At 37.0% G+C, this 19643-nt stretch overlaps 1 long non-coding RNA gene across 1 annotated transcript; it reads right to left on the bottom strand.

Moving 5' to 3' along the window:
• Positions 1-12064: 12064 nt before the first annotated feature.
• On the bottom strand, positions 12065-19643 carry LOC121404476. The gene is made up of 3 exons (XR_005968026.1): positions 19594-19643; positions 13313-13811; positions 12065-13148 (listed from the first exon to the last, which is right to left on the bottom strand). It is a non-coding gene; the product is annotated as an uncharacterized LOC121404476 (long non-coding RNA).

The raw sequence follows: 19643 nt of genomic DNA, 5'->3' as shown, positions 1-19643 counted from the left end.
CACTCGCATAAAACCACCAAACTGATTTTTTTATTCCCTAAATTCCGTTCCTTTCCGATGATTTTATGTTTTTACTGTAGAATAAATCTTAGGTATTATTTCGGGAATTAAAAATTAAATAATTAATAAATAATTTTCGAAAGTAATGTCTAAAACAAACAAATATAACAGTACCTGAACTTTGAAGACATTTTACAAAAAATAAATTTCTGAACGCACATGATGTCTTCCGAAAAATATAAAGTTGTGGCTTAAAGGTCTCAGCAACCAGGCCATAAGCTCCAAAAAAAAAAATAGTTGTTACACTATTTGACAGGATTGGACAACAAATGTTTGACATGTAATAAACAAATCAGCATCTATTGAAATGATTAAGTATTCATTACACATATCGAGTTTTCATTGTTTTTAAGATGTATTCTGCTATTCGGGACGGAAACAAATCCAACAAGTCAAAAACCATGGCAATCGGTCCAGCCGTTCTCGGTTAAGTGTTGCATTACGGCTTCGCTGGGAAAGATTAGATCTTCTAGCGAGAAGACATTTTACATGTTCATCGCCTTGTCGCTCCCTTTCGTGACATATTTGCAAATGTATTTAATTGACTTGACCGAATTGCAATACTCAACATTACAATGTGCTTTGAATGTTTTGGAAAGAAGTGGCAAATATGGAACAATCCAACTGTGGTCAACTACGAAATCGTTTCCTTTCACTTTAGTTGTGATAGTTCTACCATTATCATCGGGTGATCGACGCCGATACAATGGATAACCATCGTTGCCTGTAATGGTCTCTGCCGTCAATTTTCGTGGATACCGTTTGGAACACTTGTCGACCATGCACGGTGATTGTCGGTTGATAGTCCACGATCCACGGTCCATGAATCATATTCGTGACTACAACATCATGTAGGTCTGGATCGGTTTCAGGAGCAGGAATCTCCGCACATATGATGTCATCTATTTGATCTGGCCGAATTCTTTCGACTAACCAAATCAGAATGTGAGCATGCGGTAGGCCTCGTTTTTGCCATTCGATTGAATACATCCAGCATCGAGTGTTCCCGAAGACGCGTTGCTTAACAATGTAATTCATTAGTGACCGAATTTTTTGCCTGTAAACACGTGCGGTGATGTCGTGTCATCACTTGATGTTTGTCCGGGAAGCAGCAATTGAATAATTTCTATCCATTTCGATTACATGTAAATGTAATGAATAGATCTGGCCGACCATAATGACGAACATATGTCATTGCATCTTGCGCATATTCATGCAAATGACGCGGGCTACCTATGTATGTCGCCGGTAAAATAGTCAATCGACCAACAAAATGCCGAATCGTCTAGCGCTGTCCGCATCATGAGGGACTGGATAGTTTTTGATGACGTCATATTTTTTGTCATCAGGCAAGATTCCTTTATCTGTGCATTTATGACCGAGAAAGGTCACTTCATGCATAAAAAATGAATTTTTGTGGATGTAACTTAAGGTTGTGTTTCCTACATACCTCAAAAATATCTTGTAAGTTTTCGAGCATATGTTTTTCAGAACAACCAATAACTATAAGATTGTCCATATATAGGAACGCTTGCGAAGATTCAAGTCCAGAGAATGCAATAGTCATCTCTGAAATGAATTTGGCGCTATTTTTAAACCAAAAGGTAGTCGCGTGAAGCGATATGAGCCATTGCTTGTTGAAAAAGACGTTATATTACGTGAACTTTCTTCTAGTTCAATTTAATGAAAACCTGACATTAAATCAAGGCATGAGAAGTATTTTGCTCTACCTAGTTGATCCAAAATATCATCAATTCTAGGTAATGGAAATTTATCTGTAAATTAACGTAAATTACCTTAAATGTCGGATTATATCCGTGTTCTTCGATAATTTCCGCCCCAAATTAAGTCATTTGAAAACAGACATTGTATTTTTGAATGTTCGCCAGATAATTGTCGTGATTCTAGCGTTTCGCCATAAAGCAGGGAGCACAATGGCTCTGGTGGCGGGACCAATAATGGCAATTTCACTTTACCACTATGGCAGCACAAGCCAGGCGTTTCACCAGCAAACTTCATTGCTCCACAATGCTGGAAAACAACGTCCATTGGATGCGTCCAATGCAAACTAAACGATGTAAGCTGTAGTCGATAGTGCAATCATACAGAAACGCTGCTCGATTCAAATCAATACTTGAACCATTTCTTCTTGCACTTCGAAGATTATTCCTCTGTTCATGTTGCGAAAAGAAATATATAATTTTGAATTTAACCCTTCTTGTACCGTACAACGAATATCGGATATTTTGTAAGTGTGACCGAAGTCAACACATTATGTATATTTTTGATTTAAGATGAGTTGGCAGTCATTATCTAGATGTCGACTGAAAATTGTGGTGTATAAAGATTGACGAAGCTGTAAAAAATAAAAATTGAATAAAAAGAAGTTGTCGGTGCACTATAAATTCTTGTTGGTTTATAAGAAATAACCCAACGACGACCAAAAATAAACATAAAGCCTGTGCATACGTGGTGCAAGGTTTGGTTGACGGAAATTATAGAATTCGGTCATTTGAGCCGGATTAGTAACCCTCTGCCTCTTTGCTAGGTGAATATGAACACTAACATGGTCATTTGAGCCGGATTAGTAACCCTCTGCCTCTTTGCTAGGTGAATATGAACACTAACATGGTCCTTCGAAGCCCACGGAACGGCATATGGATTGCGTAAAACAGACGCGCAATTTCATCAGATGGTGAAATAGATCTGTATGTATTCCAAGCCTGATCCAAGACATACACATCCGCACATACACTTTGACGACGACTAGTGTATGTGTACCGTATGTAGACAGACGTGCAACAGAAAGAGACAACTACTGCGTGTTTTTTTTGGTGATGCTCCCGACAGGAGACAGAAATGGGAATACATACATACATAAAAACAAACACCGAAATACGTACAGAAAAAAACTGGCGGAAAAAAGAAAAATTGTGACGACAACTGAAATCGACAAATCTGTTCAAATCGACGAACAAAAGATCGTAGACAGCGATAATGGGACAAAAAAAGAAGATAAACCACACTCCTCATCCCGACAAGACACCGCAAGTGGAAATGGATGCTACTATCAAGCCGAGGACAAGGTCAAAGGTAGCGGCATCAACACCGATGGAATCCAACGTAATCAAAAAGGCTGCAGACAAGCAGTCCGAAGGAGGCCGATCACCACGTACAACCAAAAGTAGCCAAAACTCACGCACATCGTCTAAGGTGCAAAATTTGATGAAACAACTGGATTTGAATACAAAACAGCAGCAGCTTGCCCAGCAAATTGCGACACAGGAGCAGCAGCGCCAACAGCTGGCACTTCAACAAAAACATCTGGACCTGGAACAAGAGCTGCTTGAGATGCAGCTACAAGAAGAAGAAAAAGAAAATGACATCGACCACGGCGACGACAATGATGGCAAATACGCTGAGATCCGTACAAGTGAGTGGGTTAGCACAACACGTAAGCTTAAATTTGAAAATGAAAGTCTTAATAAGTCAGGAAATAATAAGGATGTGGAAACATTCATGGCAAGGCAGACAATAAAACAAGACCTACCGACATTTGCAGGGGATCCATTAGAATGGCCCATATTTTATTCCGAATTTGAAAATAGTACAAACGCATGTAAATTTAGCAACTATGAAAACATAAGTCGTCTAAGAAAAGCATTAGCAGGTCGTGCCAAAGAATGTGTACAATCTCTTTTGTTGTTACCAGATAATGTGTTGACGATAATAGAAATCTTAAAAGAGAGATTTGGCGACTCGAGTCATATTATAAGACAACTGATTGATAAAATTAAGAATTTTCCATATATAAAAGACGATAAATATGAACGACTAATCTCATTTTATGATATAATTACAAATCTAATTCATACATTGTTGTCCATCGAAGATTTAGATCATATTCGTAACCCGTTGTTACTTGACGAAATATTGGAAAAATTACCTTTGTCACAGCGAATTGCATTTATGAAACACTTTCAAAAATCTAGATCAGCTGAGCCAAAAATAATAGTTTTTCAAGCATGGCTAAGTGAAACCATTAGGGCTGCAACCATGATAGGCCTGGGGCAGCATAAGTCCAAAGATAGTACTTTAACAGTTACAAATCATCCAAATAATGCAACCAAAGAATATAGAAAAGGATTCTGTAATTATTGTAAATCGACTGATCATTATGTTACGACATGTGGAAAATTTAAAGACTTACATATTGACAAACGATGGGAGCATGTGTCTCAAAATAGCTTGTGTATATCTTGTCTGGGTAAAAACCACTTGATGAAAGATTGTAGACGCAAAAAGCAATGCAAAATAAATAATTGCAGTTATAATCATAACAATTTGTTACACAAAGATAAAGCTAACCGTCAAGAAAATCAACCAGATAAGCCAAACTATATTGATCAGTGGAACTCAAAAATAGAAAGCAATTGTAATATTTATGAAGGGCAGACCAAAGTTTTGTTAAAAGTAGTACCTATTTGTTTGATCGGACCCAAAAAGACAATTGACACGTATGCACTTCTTGACGAAGCATCGACTATATCCTTGTTAGACGAACAAGTAGCCAATGACTTAGGACTGGATGGCCCAATCAGACCATTAAAGATGCAATGGACCAATAGTGAAGTCTACGAACAGGAAGATTCAAAAATGGTCAGTGTACAGATCAAGGGTAAAAGTCAAGGTGCTAAAACTTTCACTATGAGAAAAATTAAAACAATCTCGAATCTAAACTTACCTTTACAAACTCTGAAAATAGACGAAATGACCGACAATTTAAAATTTTTGAAAAACTTCATTGACTGTTCATACGAAAAGGCACATCCAAAAATGTTGATAGGACAGGACAACTGGTCTCTTATAGTTTCACGCAAACTACATTACGAAGCATTTAATGGACCAGTCGCGAGCAAAACCTTGCTGGGCTGGGTTATTCATGGAGTAGTAGCACCAGACAGACAGAGAATTGAATCCAATTATTCTTTTCATATCAGCAACCAAGTTTTAAAAGACCAGGAATGTGATGATTTGGATGTTTTACATAACCTCGTCAAATCTTACTGGTCAATCGAGAGCGAATTAACTGTTCAGAACGACTATCCCTTGTCACTTGACGACAAAAGGTGCTTAGAAATTGTAGACAAATCTCTAAAGCGCGTAGAAGAAGGATTCGAATGCGGTTTGTTTTGGAAACAAGAAGATATACGACTTCCAGAGAGTTACAACAATGCGTATTCTAGACTAATGGCCTGTGAAAGGAAAATTGACAAAAACCCTATATATGGAAATAAATATGAAGAAACAATTAAATCACATATTTTAAAAGGATATATAAAAAAATTGGACTTGTCTGAACTAGATGTTCAGTCACCTGTGACTTATTATCTTCCCCATTTTGGCGTACAAAATGTAAATAAGCCAGATAAGTTGAGAATTGTGTTTGACGCTGCATCTAGGAGTCATGGGTATTGCCTCAATGATTTTTTGCTATCAGGACCTGACCTTTACAATCAATTGTCATCTGTTCTCATGAATTTCCGTGAACACAAAATTGTTTTTGTAGGTGACATAAAAGAAATGTTTCTACAAATAAAAGTTCAGCAGATAGATCGACCAGCCCAGAGAATTTTGTGGCGTGAAAATAGGCGACAAGGTATACCAGACGTCTATGAAATACAAGTTTTATTTTTTGGAGCTAAATGCAGTCCAAGTATTGCACAACAAGTTAGGAATCGTAATGCAAGTGACTTTAAGAAAGAATACCCTAAAGCCTGTCAAGACATAATAGAAAAACATTACATGGACGACTACTTGGGAGGAGCAGATGACATTATCAGTGCCATACAACTGATTAAAGATGTTACATATGTACATCAGCAAGGAGGGTTTGAAATGTGCAACTGGATTTCAAACTCTTCTGAGGTTTTAGACCATATAAGCCCGACAAAATGCCACAAAAAATCGATATCTCCCAAAAAGATTAAAAATTTAACAGAAGAGCGTGTTTTAGGCCTGATGTGGGATTATGAAAAAGACAGTCTTGCTTATAACTTAAACTTTACAAAATCTCTTAGTGAAATTTTGAAATTGGAAAGGCGACCGACGAAACGTGAAGTCCTTAAGATTACGATGTCAATTTTTGATCCTCTCGGATTTCTTTCCAATTTGCTCATATCGAATAAAATACTGTTACAGGCAATCTGGGATAGTGGCATCAACTGGGACGACCCTATCATAGATGAACATTTTGATTTGTGGAAAGAGCTAAGTAATTCGTTTGATAAAATTAGTAACTTCAGTGTACCAAGACTTATGACAAAACTTCCAATAAATGACTGTGAAGTACAATTGCATATATTTTGCGATGCTTCCAAATATGCTTATGCATCATGCGCATACGTACGATTCCAAATTGACGACAAAATTGAATGTAGTTTAATAGCTGCAAAGTCACGTGTAGCACCACTCAAACCAATGTCAATTCCGCGGTTGGAATTACAAGGAGCTTTATTGGGAGCAAGAATGAATAAAATGATTAAAGAAACTTTGAATTTAAAAATAGGCAGAACGCATTTATGGACAGACTCGGAAATTGTTATGTATTGGCTCAAGTCGAGCAGCAAACGCTTCAAAACCTTTGTTTCCCAACGCTTAGGAGAAATACAGGAGATATCAAATGTAGGAGATTGGAAGTATGTTCCATCGAAATTAAACCCAGCCGATGAGGCAACCAAAATCACTAAAATAGATTTTACAAACAACAATTTGTGGTTGACAGGTCCACAGTTTTTGCATAATAATAGTGATCACTGGCCAGTAGGAAAGATTTCAGTTGGGTCACAGGATATCGATCCAATTGACAAAGAGTATGTTAATGTCACTTCGCATCTGAGAAATGATATTGACTTACCAGACGTTCTTCGATTCTCGAACTGGTTGCAACCACAGCTTGGACACTACGATATGTAGACCATTTAAAGCTCAAGAGACAAAATTGTAAGGAACTGACAGCCAAGGAAATAGATAGGGCAGAAATTTTAATATTTAAAAAAATGCAACTTGATAATTATCAACGTGAAGTTGAAAAATTGACCAAAGGTGAATCTGTTGATAATTCAAGTAGTTTAAAATCACTACTATTCAAAATGTCAGATGACGGCTTAATTAGACTCAAAGGTAGACTGGACAATCTTAATGACAGCGACTATGACTTCAACTCGAAAAATCCCATTGTTCTAAGCAAAGATCACCCGATCACAAATCTTTTAGTATACCATTATCATCAAAAAAATTGTCATATTGGGGTAGAGACAGTTCTATCAAATCTTAGACATAAATTTTGGATCACAAAGTGTCGAAATACACTAAAAAAAATTATACGTAATTGCCAGTATTGCAAAAACAAAAGAGGACAGCCACACAAAGCTATAATAGGGCAACTTCCAAAATGTAGGATAGAACCAACGGAGAGAGCATTTTTAAAAGTGGGCGTAGATTATTTTGGTCCGATAGAAATAACAGTAAACAGGAGTCATGTCAAGCGATATGGTGTAATATTTACATGTATGGCCTCTCGCGCAGTACATCTTGAGGTAGCCGAAGACCTTTCATGCAACGCATTTATGCATTTATTTCGTCAGTTTGGTTGTCGACGTGGTTTTCCAATTGAAATGTATTCGGATAATGGAACAAATTTTAAAAGAGCAAGCAAAGAAATTCAAGAAGTTATAACTGACTGGCCCAAAGATGAATTGTTGCAGTTTCTGACCACCAAAAATTGTTCATGGTTTTTTAATCCACCCTTGAGTCCGCATATGGGAGGAGCCTGGGAAAGACTTGTACAAGCTGTAAAAAAGTATTTATGCTTTCTACTGAAAGAAAGATTTCCTAAAGAATACACATTGAAAACATTGTTTTGTGAAATTGAGCATATGATTAATAGCCGACCACTGTTGTATGTACCATCCGACTCCATGGACTCGGTACCATTGACTCCAAACGACATTTTAATTGGACCCGATTTTAGGGATTCATTTTATTCAACAGCCACTGAGGCAGATTTGAAAGTGTTAAATATGTGGAAGGCGTCTCAAAGACTGGCCGATATGTTTTAGTTAAAATGGAGAAAAGAATATAGACAATATCTTTTATACAGTCGTAAATGGACAAAAGGTGACGTTGTTTTGATAACAGATTCTGATTTACCTAGAAATATTTGGCCTAAGGGCATTATTGTAAAGACATATCAAGCTACGGATGGATGCGTTCGTATTGTAGATGTTAAGATAAAAGATACAATTTATAAACGACCTATAGGTCGTTAAGACGAATGTGTAACCCGACATTGTTAAGTATTGCTGCTATTCATAATTGAATAATTAGTTGCTGCAATACTTGGGAGGAGAATGTTGCGAAAAGAAATATATAATTTTGAATTTAACCCTTCTTGTACCGTACAACGAATATCGGATATTTTGTAAGTGTGACCGAAGTCAACACATTATGTATATTTTTGATTTAAGATGAGTTGGCAGTCATTATCTAGATGTCGACTGAAAATTGTGGTGTATAAAGATTGACGAAGCTGTAAAAAATAAAAATTGAATAAAAAGAAGTTGTCGGTGCACTATAAATTCTTGTTGGTTTATAAGAAATAACCCAACGACGACCAAAAATAAACATAAAGCCTGTGCATACGTGGTGCAAGGTTTGGTTGACGGAAATTATAGAATTCGGTCATTTGAGCCGGATTAGTAACCCTCTGCCTCTTTGCTAGGTGAATATGAACACTAACAGTTCACCTGTACGATAAGCTCGATGATTTCTCGTTTCTAACCTAGCCGTTTCACGTGCTGCCTCTCTTTGCTCTTGTGTTTGAGAAGCACGAATTAAGGCCCTTCTTTGCTCCATACCAACGCGGCGCTGTTCTCGTGCAATTTCTCGTTCTCCATCAGATAATTGACTCGCGATATTCCGTTGCCTAATTGCATTACGGCTTCGCTGGGAAAGATTAGATCTTCTAGGACGCGGCATTGTTATTAAAATGTGCACTCGCATAAAACCACCAAACTGATTTTTTTATTCCCTAAATTCCGTTCCTTTCCGATGATTTTATGTTTTTACTGTAGAATAAATCTTAGGTATTATTTTCGGGAATTTAAAATTAAATAATTAATAAATAATTTTCGAAAATGAATGTCTAAAACAAACAAATATAACAGTACCTGAACTTTGAAGACATTTTACAAAAAATAAATTTCTGAACGCACACATGATGTCTTCCGAAAAAAATAAAGTTGTGGCTTAAAGGTCTCAGCAACCAGGCCATAAGCTCCAAAAAAAAAAAATAGTTGTTACACTATTTGACAGGATTGGACAACAAATGTTTGACATGTAATAAACAAATCAGCATCTATTGAAATGATTAAGTATTCATTACACATATCGAGTTTTCATTGTTTTTAAGATGTATTCTGCTATTCGGGACGGAAACAAATCCAACAAGTCAAAAACCATGGAAATCGGTCCAGCCGTTCTCGAGTTATAAGTGTTGCATTACGGCTTCGCTGGGAAAGATTAGATCTTCTAGGACGAAGAAGACATTTTACATGTTCATGGCCTTGTCGCTCCCTTTCGTGACATATTTGCAAATGTATTTAATTGACTTGAATTGCAATTGCAATACTCAACATTACAATGTGCTTTGAATGTTTTGGAAAGAAGTGGCGAATATGGAACAATCCAACTGTTGTCAACTACGAAATCGTTTCCTTTCACTTTAGTTGTGATAGTTCTACCATTATCATCGTTGCCTGTAATGGTCTCTGCCGTCAATTTTCGTGGATACCGTTTGGAACACTTGCCGTCGACCATGCACGGTGATTGTCGGTTGATAGTGCCACACGGTCCATGAATCATATTCGTGACTACAACATCATGTAGGTCTGGATCGGTTTCACGAGCAGGAATCTCCGCACATATGATGTCATCTATTTGATCTGGCCGAATTCTTTCGACTAACCAAATCAGAATGTGAGCATGCGGTAGGCCTCGTTTTTGCCATTCGATTGAATACATCCAGCATCGAGTATTCCCAAAGACGTGTTGCTTAACAATGTAATTCATTAGTGACCGAATTTTTTGCCTGTAAACACGTGCGGTGATGTCGTGTCGATCACTTGATGTTTGTCCGGGAAGCAGCAATTGAATAATTTCTATCCATTTCGGATTACATGTAAATGTAATGAATAGATCTGGCCGACCATAATGACGAACATATGTCATTGCATCTTGCGCATATTCATGCAAATGACGCGGGCTACCTATGTATGTCGCCGGTAAAATAGTCAATCGACCAACAAAATGCAACGAATCGTCTAGCGCTGTCCGCGTCATGCGGGACTGGATAGTTTTTGATGACGTTATATTTTTTGTCATCAGGCAAGATTCCTTTATCTGTGCATTTATGACCGAGAAAGGTCACTTCATGCATAAAAAATGAACATTTTTGTAGATGTAACTTAAGGTTGTGTTTCCTACATACCTCAAAAATATCTTGTAAGTTTTCGAGCATATGTTTTTCAGAACAACCAATGACTATAAGATTGTCCATATATAGGAACGCTTGCGAAGATTCAAGTCCAGAGAATGCAATAGTCATCATTCTCTGAAATGAATTTGGCGCTATTTTTAAACCAAAAGGTAGTCGCGTGAAGCGATATGAGCCATTGCTTGTTGAAAAAGACGTTATATTACGTGAACTTTCTTCTAGTTCAATTTGATGAAAACCTGACATTAAATCAAGGCAAGAGAAGTATTTTTCTCTACCTAGTTGATCCAAAATATCATCAATTCTAGGTAATGGAAATTTATCTGTAAATTAACGTAAATTACCTTAAATGTCGGATTATATCCGTGTTCTTCGATAATTTCCGCCCCAAATTAAGTCATTTGAAAACAGACATTGTATTTTTGAATGTTCGCCAGATAATTGTCGTGATTCTAGCGTTTCGCCATAAAGCAGGGAGCACAATGGCTCTGGTGGCGGGACCAATAATGGCAATTTCACTTTACCACTATGGCAGCACAAACCAGGCGTTTCACCAGCAAACTTCATTGCTCCACAATGCTGGAAAACAACGTCCATTGGATGCGTCCAATGCAAACTAAACGATGCAAGCTGTAGTCGATGGTGCAATCATACAGAAACGCTGCTCGATTCAAATCAATACTTGAACCATTTCTTCTTGCACTTCGAAGATTATTCCTCTGTTCACCTGTACGATAAGCTCGATGATTTCTCGTTTCTAACCTAGCCGTTTCACGTTCTGCCTCTCTTTGCTCTTGTGTTTGAGAAGCACGAAAGAAGGGCCTTATTCTTTGCTCCATACCAACGCGGCGCTGTTCTCGTGCAATTTCTCGTTCTCCATCAGATAATTGACTCGCGATATTCCGTTGCATAATTGCATTACGGCTTCGCTGGGAAAGATTAGATCTTCTAGGACGCGGCATTGTTATTAAAATGTGCACTCGCATAAAACCACCAAACTGATTTTTTTATTCCCTAAATTCCGTTCCTTTCCGATGATTTTATGTTTTTACTGTAGAATAAATCTTAGGTATTATTTTCGGGAATTAAAAATTAAATAATTAATAAATAATTTTCGAAAATGAATGTCTAAAACAAACAAATATAACAGTACCTGAACTTTGAAGACATTTTACAAAAAATAAATTTCTGAACGCACACATGATGTCTTCCGAAAAATATAAAGTTGTGGCTTAAAGGTCTCAGCAACCAGGCCATAAGCTCCAAAAAAAAAAAATAGTTGTTACACTATTTGACAGGATTGGACAACAAATATTTGACATGTAATAAACAAATCAGCATCTATTGAAATGATTAAGTATTCATTACACATATCGAGTTTTCATTGTTTTTAAGATGTATTCTGCTATTCGGGACGGAAACAAATCCAACAAGTCAAAAACCATGGCAATCGGTCCAGCCGTTCTCGAGTTATAAGTGTTGCATTACGGCTTCGCTGGGAAAGATTAGATCTTCTAGGACGAAGAAGACATTTTACATGTTCATCGCCTTGTCGCTCCCTTTCGTGACATATTTGCAAATGTATTTAATTGACTTGACCGAATTGCAATACTCAACATTACAATGTGCTTTGAATGTTTTGGAAAGAAGTGGCAAATATGGAACAATCCAACTGTGGTCAACTACGAAATCGTTTCCTTTCACTTTAGTTGTGATAGTTCTACCATTATCATCGGGTGATCGACGCCGATACAATGGATAACCATCGTTGCCTGTAATGGTCTCTGCCGTCAATTTTCGTGGATACCGTTTGGAACACTTGCCGTCGACCATGCACGGTGATTGTCGGTTGATAGTCCACGATCCACGGTCCATGAATCATATTCGTGACTACAACATCATGTAGGTCTGGATCGGTTTCAGGAGCAGGAATCTCCGCACATATGATGTCATCTATTTGATCTGGCCGAATTCTTTCGACTAACCAAATCAGAATATGAGCATGCGGTAGGCCTCGTTTTTGCCATTCGATTGAATACATCCAGCATCGAGTATTCCCAAAGACGCGTTGCTTAACAATGTAATTCATTAGTGACCGAATTTTTTGCCTGTAAACACGTGCGGTGATGTCGTGTCGATCACTTGATGTTTGTCCGGGAAGCAGCAATTGAATAATTTCTATCCATTTCGGATTACATGTAAATGTAATGAATAGATCTGGCCGACCATAATGACGAACATATGTCATTGCATCTTGCGCATATTCATGCAAATGACGCGGGCTACCTATGTATGTCGCCGGTAAAATAGTCAATCGTCCAACATTTTCTGAATCTCCTTCTGTGCTAATTGCATCGCGTAAATGGATATACTCTTCCGAACGCAATTTAGCTTGATTCAACCGAATGAAAGTCAGACGCTCCGTTTCGATTTTAACGTACATGTCAACGCAATATTGTTGAAGCAGTCGACGAAATCGCAACAAATAATTGACAGAATTTTCACGAACTAACCTTCTTGGTAGTTTCCTCACCTGAAACAAATGCAGTAAAAATTGTATTTTAGAACCCGTAATAGGTTAACGACTCTTACAGCTACTCTCTACTAAATTAGAAATTACAACTTTTTTTGAGTACTAAAAGCAAACAGAATAAAATGTATATCAAGTTAAAATGAAAACAACAATATTGATCTTACCATTCAATGGATTAATCATTTTGATATTAAAGTTATATCCATCGTCTCCTTGCCAAAACATCGGCGGGTATTGTAACGCGTCATATGAGCGGTGTGTTTCATATATTCTTTGTAGTTGCCCAGTATTGCGTCATGTAAGTACAATATCACGTGTTTCCAAGTTTTCACCAACAATCAGGATTGCCACTTCATCGATTGTTGGAGCATTAAATGTGCGTTCATGTGTTCCAGCTGGTCTTTTATCTGCTCTGATCACAACTTTATAGTCATCACTTGGCATGCGCTCTAAAGCAGTCTTGAACAGCCTGACCAATGCATGATGTTCTTGAAGCATTTGCTGTAGATCTTGGAGAATTGCTCTTTTCGTAGCTGTGTTGATCCCTTGACGCCGGTCAAGTTGTTCTTCCATATTGCCCATGAAGTATATTTGAAAGAATTTATGCTGTGCATCTTCTATAGGTTGCAATGATCCAATGCGATGGCAAATCTGGCCTTGAATCTGTAAAGTCAAAACCATAGTTATAGTTAGATTTACAAACACTTTTTTTTTTTTTCACTTCCTTTTCAGCAGCGAGTGAGACCGGTCGTGTTTTTTGTTCTGTGCTGCCATTTTCATAGTGATTTGCGAAAGGCATAAAAAAAGTGATTCAAACAAATTTTTTCAGGGTCAAACGCGTGTTTTGCCTGTGGCAAAATCAAAGATATATCAATTCATCAAAAGAAAACTTGAATTCTTTCCCTGTGGTGGGTGAGTTTTTGGCAAGCTGGTTAAACCAGCGAAAATGGCGGACGCCGGTAACACGGCGTCAGTAAAAATGAAACCTCCGGACCAGACACTTAACAGCAATAAAAGACATTCCAAAACTGACTATGATAGAAAAATAAACGTTTTAAGCCCATCCTTGAAAGAAGACTTTTTGGACAGTCTAAAGAAAGACGCATCCTAGGTTAAAAAAAAAGCGAACAAACGAGTACACTAATACATATGAAGAGGCTGAAAAAGACATAAGTGACACACATACAGATGCAGAAGACATGACAGACAGTTTTGAGAGTGTGACCTTTAACTCAAACATCACAAATACTGAAAACACTGAAATGAGTATTATGGCTGCTGGACAAAAAACCAAAAATGTATCGGAAGTTTTTGCATCGACAAATAGCTTTGAAAAAGAAATAGTTTTGTATGGAGATAGTCATAAGGGTGATGCAGCAGTGCTGATATCAACAAAGAATTGTGTTAAGTTCGAAAATAAAAATACCAAAAATGGATTATTTCTCTTTGAGAAAATTAGACATCTGAAAATTAAAGGTATTAAAGAAATTGTTTCGCTGGCTCCGACCTTATACAAAATATATTTCTCAAATTTTACTGACGCAAACACTCTGGTTAAAAATAGCGATTTGAAAAAGATGAATATAGTAGCATTTATACCACGGAATTATGTGGAATCCTTTGGTATAATCAAAGCTGTTCCACTAGGTTTTTCGAATGAGGAAATCAGGGAGAATATAATGTCTAGTATCGCGATAAAATCCCTAGAAAGATTTGCAAGGAGGGAAAAAATGTTGATGGATGATACCAACTCAGAATTTAAGTTCATACCAACCGAGACGGTAAAAATCGGGTTTGAGGGTGCCGACATTCCAGAAAAGATCTCACTTTTCGGGATATGCAGCATGAAGGTATATCAATATATTCCAAAAATACGTCAGTGCTTTAACTGTGGCAGAATTGGGCACACTTCGGCCAGATGCAAATCGGCGAGAAGGTGCACCAAATGTGGAGTGGGAGATTGCATCGGAACATGCACGGTTCTAAAGTGCATTTTATGCAATGAGAAGAATCATTCAGCCAGTGACAGATTTGTTTGCCCAGTATGGGAAAAAGAAAATGACATAAAATAAGATTATGACAATAAAGAAAATAGCAAGAAAGGAAGTGCTAAATACGTATTCAGTCCATCAGAATTATTCACAGATGGAAAATTATGAGGTTAATTTTCCCAAATTAGACAGAACCGAGGAAAATATTCAAAATAAAAATATCAAAGCCAATGAAATACTCAAAAAGCATAGTTATGCTAGCAGAGTAATTCAAAGACCAACCATTCCCATACAAAAACCACATTTTCAGCTAGAAGCTTATACAAACGATACTAGTGACCATATACCGGTCGCTGGTTATCAGAATTTAGAAGAAAACAAATTTACTATCCAGCAGGTTATAAGTATGTTGTCGCAGTTCAGTTCAGTAAGTGGCATAAGAAATATGTCCAAAAATTACAACAATACCAACGAAAATACAACGAAAATACCACAAAGGAAATATAGGACACCAACAGAAGAAAATGAGAAAAGTTTAAAGTCTCGACGTGAATATGAAGTGCTTACAGCATAATATTCAATCGATAAAAGCAAACAAAAATGATCTCGAATTTTTTTTAAATAATGGAGACTTCAGTATTGCCATTCTGGCTGAAGTTTTTTCTCACGATCTCAGCTTCAGGAAATTAGCAAATTTCAAATTAATTGAAAAATACAGAGATGATGGCTATGGAGGCGTAGCGATCGCTTATAGAAACGATCTTAAAATGAAAAAGATAACCTATGAATCTGATCAGGACATTGTTATTGCAAGTACTACCCATAATAAACTAAATCTTTTTATCGCTTCCATATATTTTGAACCAACAACATCGATTGAAACCTTTAAGCAAGCTATAAATAACCTTCTGGAAAAATTAGACCCCTTTGAAAATGCAATTGTGGCAGGGGATTTTAACGCTAGACACATAGGTTTTGGTGACACAATAAATAGTAGAAAAGGGGCTTTTTTAAAGCAAGCGATGAACAATGCAGTATATGCTCTGGTAAATTATCGATGTCCTACATGTAGGAGAAATATAGATTCAATTGCAGGGTCCGTCTTGGATCTCACTTTTGTAAAGGGTATTAAAGTTCAGAATTGGAATTGTGAGAAACTGTTTCTGGGAGGCAGTCACCACCACCCTATAAGTTTTGAATTGATTGGAAGAGGAAAAAAGCTAAGTAAGTTTCTAGCTAAAAACAAACTAATTAAAAAACTGGGAAAAATAGATATAAAAAAAAACATAGGAGACTTAGCCAAATGTATGCAACATGAAATCAATGCTGCTACCTTTGAAGTTGACAACAAATGGCCAAAGTTATGGTGGGATGAGAGGTTAGCCAAACTATTTAACGAATTCTCTGAGGCCCAAAAAAAGGCATGCTCGGAGCCAGCTTTTCAGAATTATTGCAAGACAGTAGATCTAAAAATCAAATGGAAGAAGGCAGTCAAAATTGCAAAGAAAACTAGCTACGCCAGGAAACTAACAGAGCTCAATGTGAAGGCAAATACTAGGGAAGCCTGGAAGTTTCTAGCTAACCTTAAAAATTGCAACATAGAAACTCAAGAACAATTTGATTTAGAAAAAGCTGGGTCGTACTTAGAATGGCTAAAAGAACAAGTACCTGCTGAAGCCAGAAGCATTGATGCCACTATGCATGCATCAAAAGAAAACGAGAATCCAAAATTTGCTCTTGAAGATCTAGAAATGGTCCTAGGTCGAAACAAAAAAACATCAGGAGGCTTTGACAAGATCACTTATGAGATGCTCAACGCATTAAACAGGGACACTAAGGCAGAATTAGTCAAATTCTACAACAACAAAATTGCTAACTGTGAAGTACCAGCTGAGTGGCGCACGATTAAAATCACGCCAATCCCAAAAAAAAAACAAAGATCTATCAGACATAAAAAATTTTCGACCAATATCCTTAATATCGGTCCTGGCTAAAACAGTTAACAGTATTATCAAAATCAAGCTTGAAAAATATATACAGGACAACGAAATTCTACCCTATAGGTCTTATGCGTATCAGAAGGATAAGTCAGCTGCAATGTGCATTAATGATGTGATCAATGAGGTAGCTACAAGGAAAAAAAGCAAGGAGCATGTGATAGTAGCGGCTGTTGACCTAAACAACGCTTACAACTGTGTAAATTTGAATTTTTTAAAGATGTTAATGGAAAATGAAAGTTTTCCGAAAATGTATGTGGACTGGATTATAAGTTTCATGTCCATTAGGTTGCTAAGACTGGGAGATGCAGTAGAAGTGGTGCAAGGAGGATTACCCCAGGGATCATGTCTTTCACCACTACTTTTTAATATCTACACCAAAAGACTACATCAGGTAGGGGACTGCAACACACAAATTATGCAATTTGCCGACGATTTTATATTGGTGTCACACGGGTATAACTATGCGGCTGTAGTTGCAAATCTGAAAAACAAATTAAACGATTTTAGCCTATTATGTGGGGATCTGGGTTTTAGTTTCAATCCTAGCAAATCTGTGATTATGAACATGGGAAGGGAAGGTGGAAGGTCTCTGAACATAGAAGTTAATAATATTCTAATACCAGTGAAAAAAAGCTTTTTATTTCTAGGCAGGCTTATAAGTTCTAACATGTCCAATACCAGTCATATAAAAATGGTAAAAGAAGTAACTAGGAAAAGCAGTAGGCTTATACAATTAGCGACAACTATTAAGTCGGGACTGAAACCTAAGACTAGCGTTAATATCTTCAAATCGTTTATAAGAAGCAAGCAAGAATATGCAATTACCAGCTTTTCTGACATGGGAGTTGGGTCCAACAAAGACATGGAAATTGCACAGGCAGGAGTGCTGAGAAGATGTGTAGGTGTGCCTCCTGATACAAGCAAGCACGAAATCTTTGTGTTGGCGGGAATAATGCCTCCAAGTTTCAGGGCTAAGTGGCTTACAGCCAAAGAACTTTTCAAGGTCAAGAAGCTGAATCCCAGGATGTTCGATAGCATAAGACTATCAAAAGCAAAGACGAGTTACACTTGTACCTTAGAAGAATTTAAAACTTTCTTCGACAATTCACAAAGCTGTGATAATTATAAACACTGTAAAAAGATTAATGTAAGAGAAAAAGAAATGACAAAGAACAAAGAAGAGTACTCGAGGGAGGAAATCAGAGCCAGATTCTCTGAAATCTTGGAAAAATATTCAAAAGAAGGCTGGAATATTCTGTCCACAGATGCATCGGTCACGCAGGACAGGTGTGGTATAGGAATTGTAGAGTTACCCAGTGGAAATATATATAAATATAGAACAGTAAATAGGCTTTCATCTGTAGGGGCCGAACTGATAGGTATTAAAAAAGCGAGTGAGATATGTGCCAATAATGGATACAAGAAAGCTGTTATTTGTTGTGATGGTCTAGGAGCGATAAAACTAGTAAACAATAAACAAACAGACTCATACATAGTAAGAGACATTCACAATATTATCGACACATCAGGCATGCAAAAACTGGATATTCTATGGATTCCAGGGCACAAAGGGGTAACGATAAACGAAAAGGCTGATATGGCAGCAAAAGACGCCATACGAGAAGGGGAAACCATTTACATTCAATTTAGTGTGAAAGAAGCCTTAAGAGAAATTAAAAACTCCTTAGAACACAAGTGGAACGAGGAGTATAAACAAAAATGTAGTAACAAGTGCACCAGTTTAATTGAAATCTTTCCAAACATACCCAAAAAACCATGGCACTATAATTTAAAATGGAATGCAAAAAGCATAAAGACAATAAACAGACTGATGACAGGACACACGTACGATAAAGCCTTTCTATACAAAATTAAAGCGATTGATTCGGATATCTGTGAGTCATGTAATGTCACAGAATCCGCTGAACATCTGCTTTTTAAATGCCAAAGATTCGTCCGTCTTAGGGGTAAGTATCGAATTTTTAAATATTATAAGGATCTAAATGAACTCTTGATCAAAAAAGAGCCACTCCACATCAGAGAACTGGCACAGTTTATAAAAAGCGCTAATATGGACTTTTAAGCATTTTGTGATAAATCATTTTAGATTAATAAAGTATAGGGAAATGACTTTTAACGCCTGTCAAGCTCGCTGACAGGGAAGTCTGTGCAGGCCAACGGGGAGGCCTGTTATAAAAAAAAAAAAATATATATATATATATATTAAAAAAATTACAAAAAAGATATAATTTTCACAAACAATTTTTTTAAACAATACATTCAAGATCTCACTAAACACATATTCTGGAGACACACCTTGGGCCCATCAAGCGTCCGAACCTGAATAATCGGACAATAAGTCACACACCAGTACCTGATCAATGTGGCAACATAGCTGCGATCAAACCCCTGTCATCCATGCGATGATTTAATCAAAAAAAAAAAAAAAAACACTTTTTTTTCAAATAATAACATGCCATTTTTATTTCAGAGACAAATACAGA

This window comes from Drosophila obscura, unplaced genomic scaffold, assembly GCF_018151105.1.
Source record: "Drosophila obscura isolate BZ-5 IFL unplaced genomic scaffold, ASM1815110v1 contig_206, whole genome shotgun sequence".
NCBI classification, from domain to species: domain Eukaryota; kingdom Metazoa; phylum Arthropoda; class Insecta; order Diptera; family Drosophilidae; genus Drosophila; species Drosophila obscura.
This window is presented reverse-complemented; position numbering and strand designations above follow the sequence as displayed.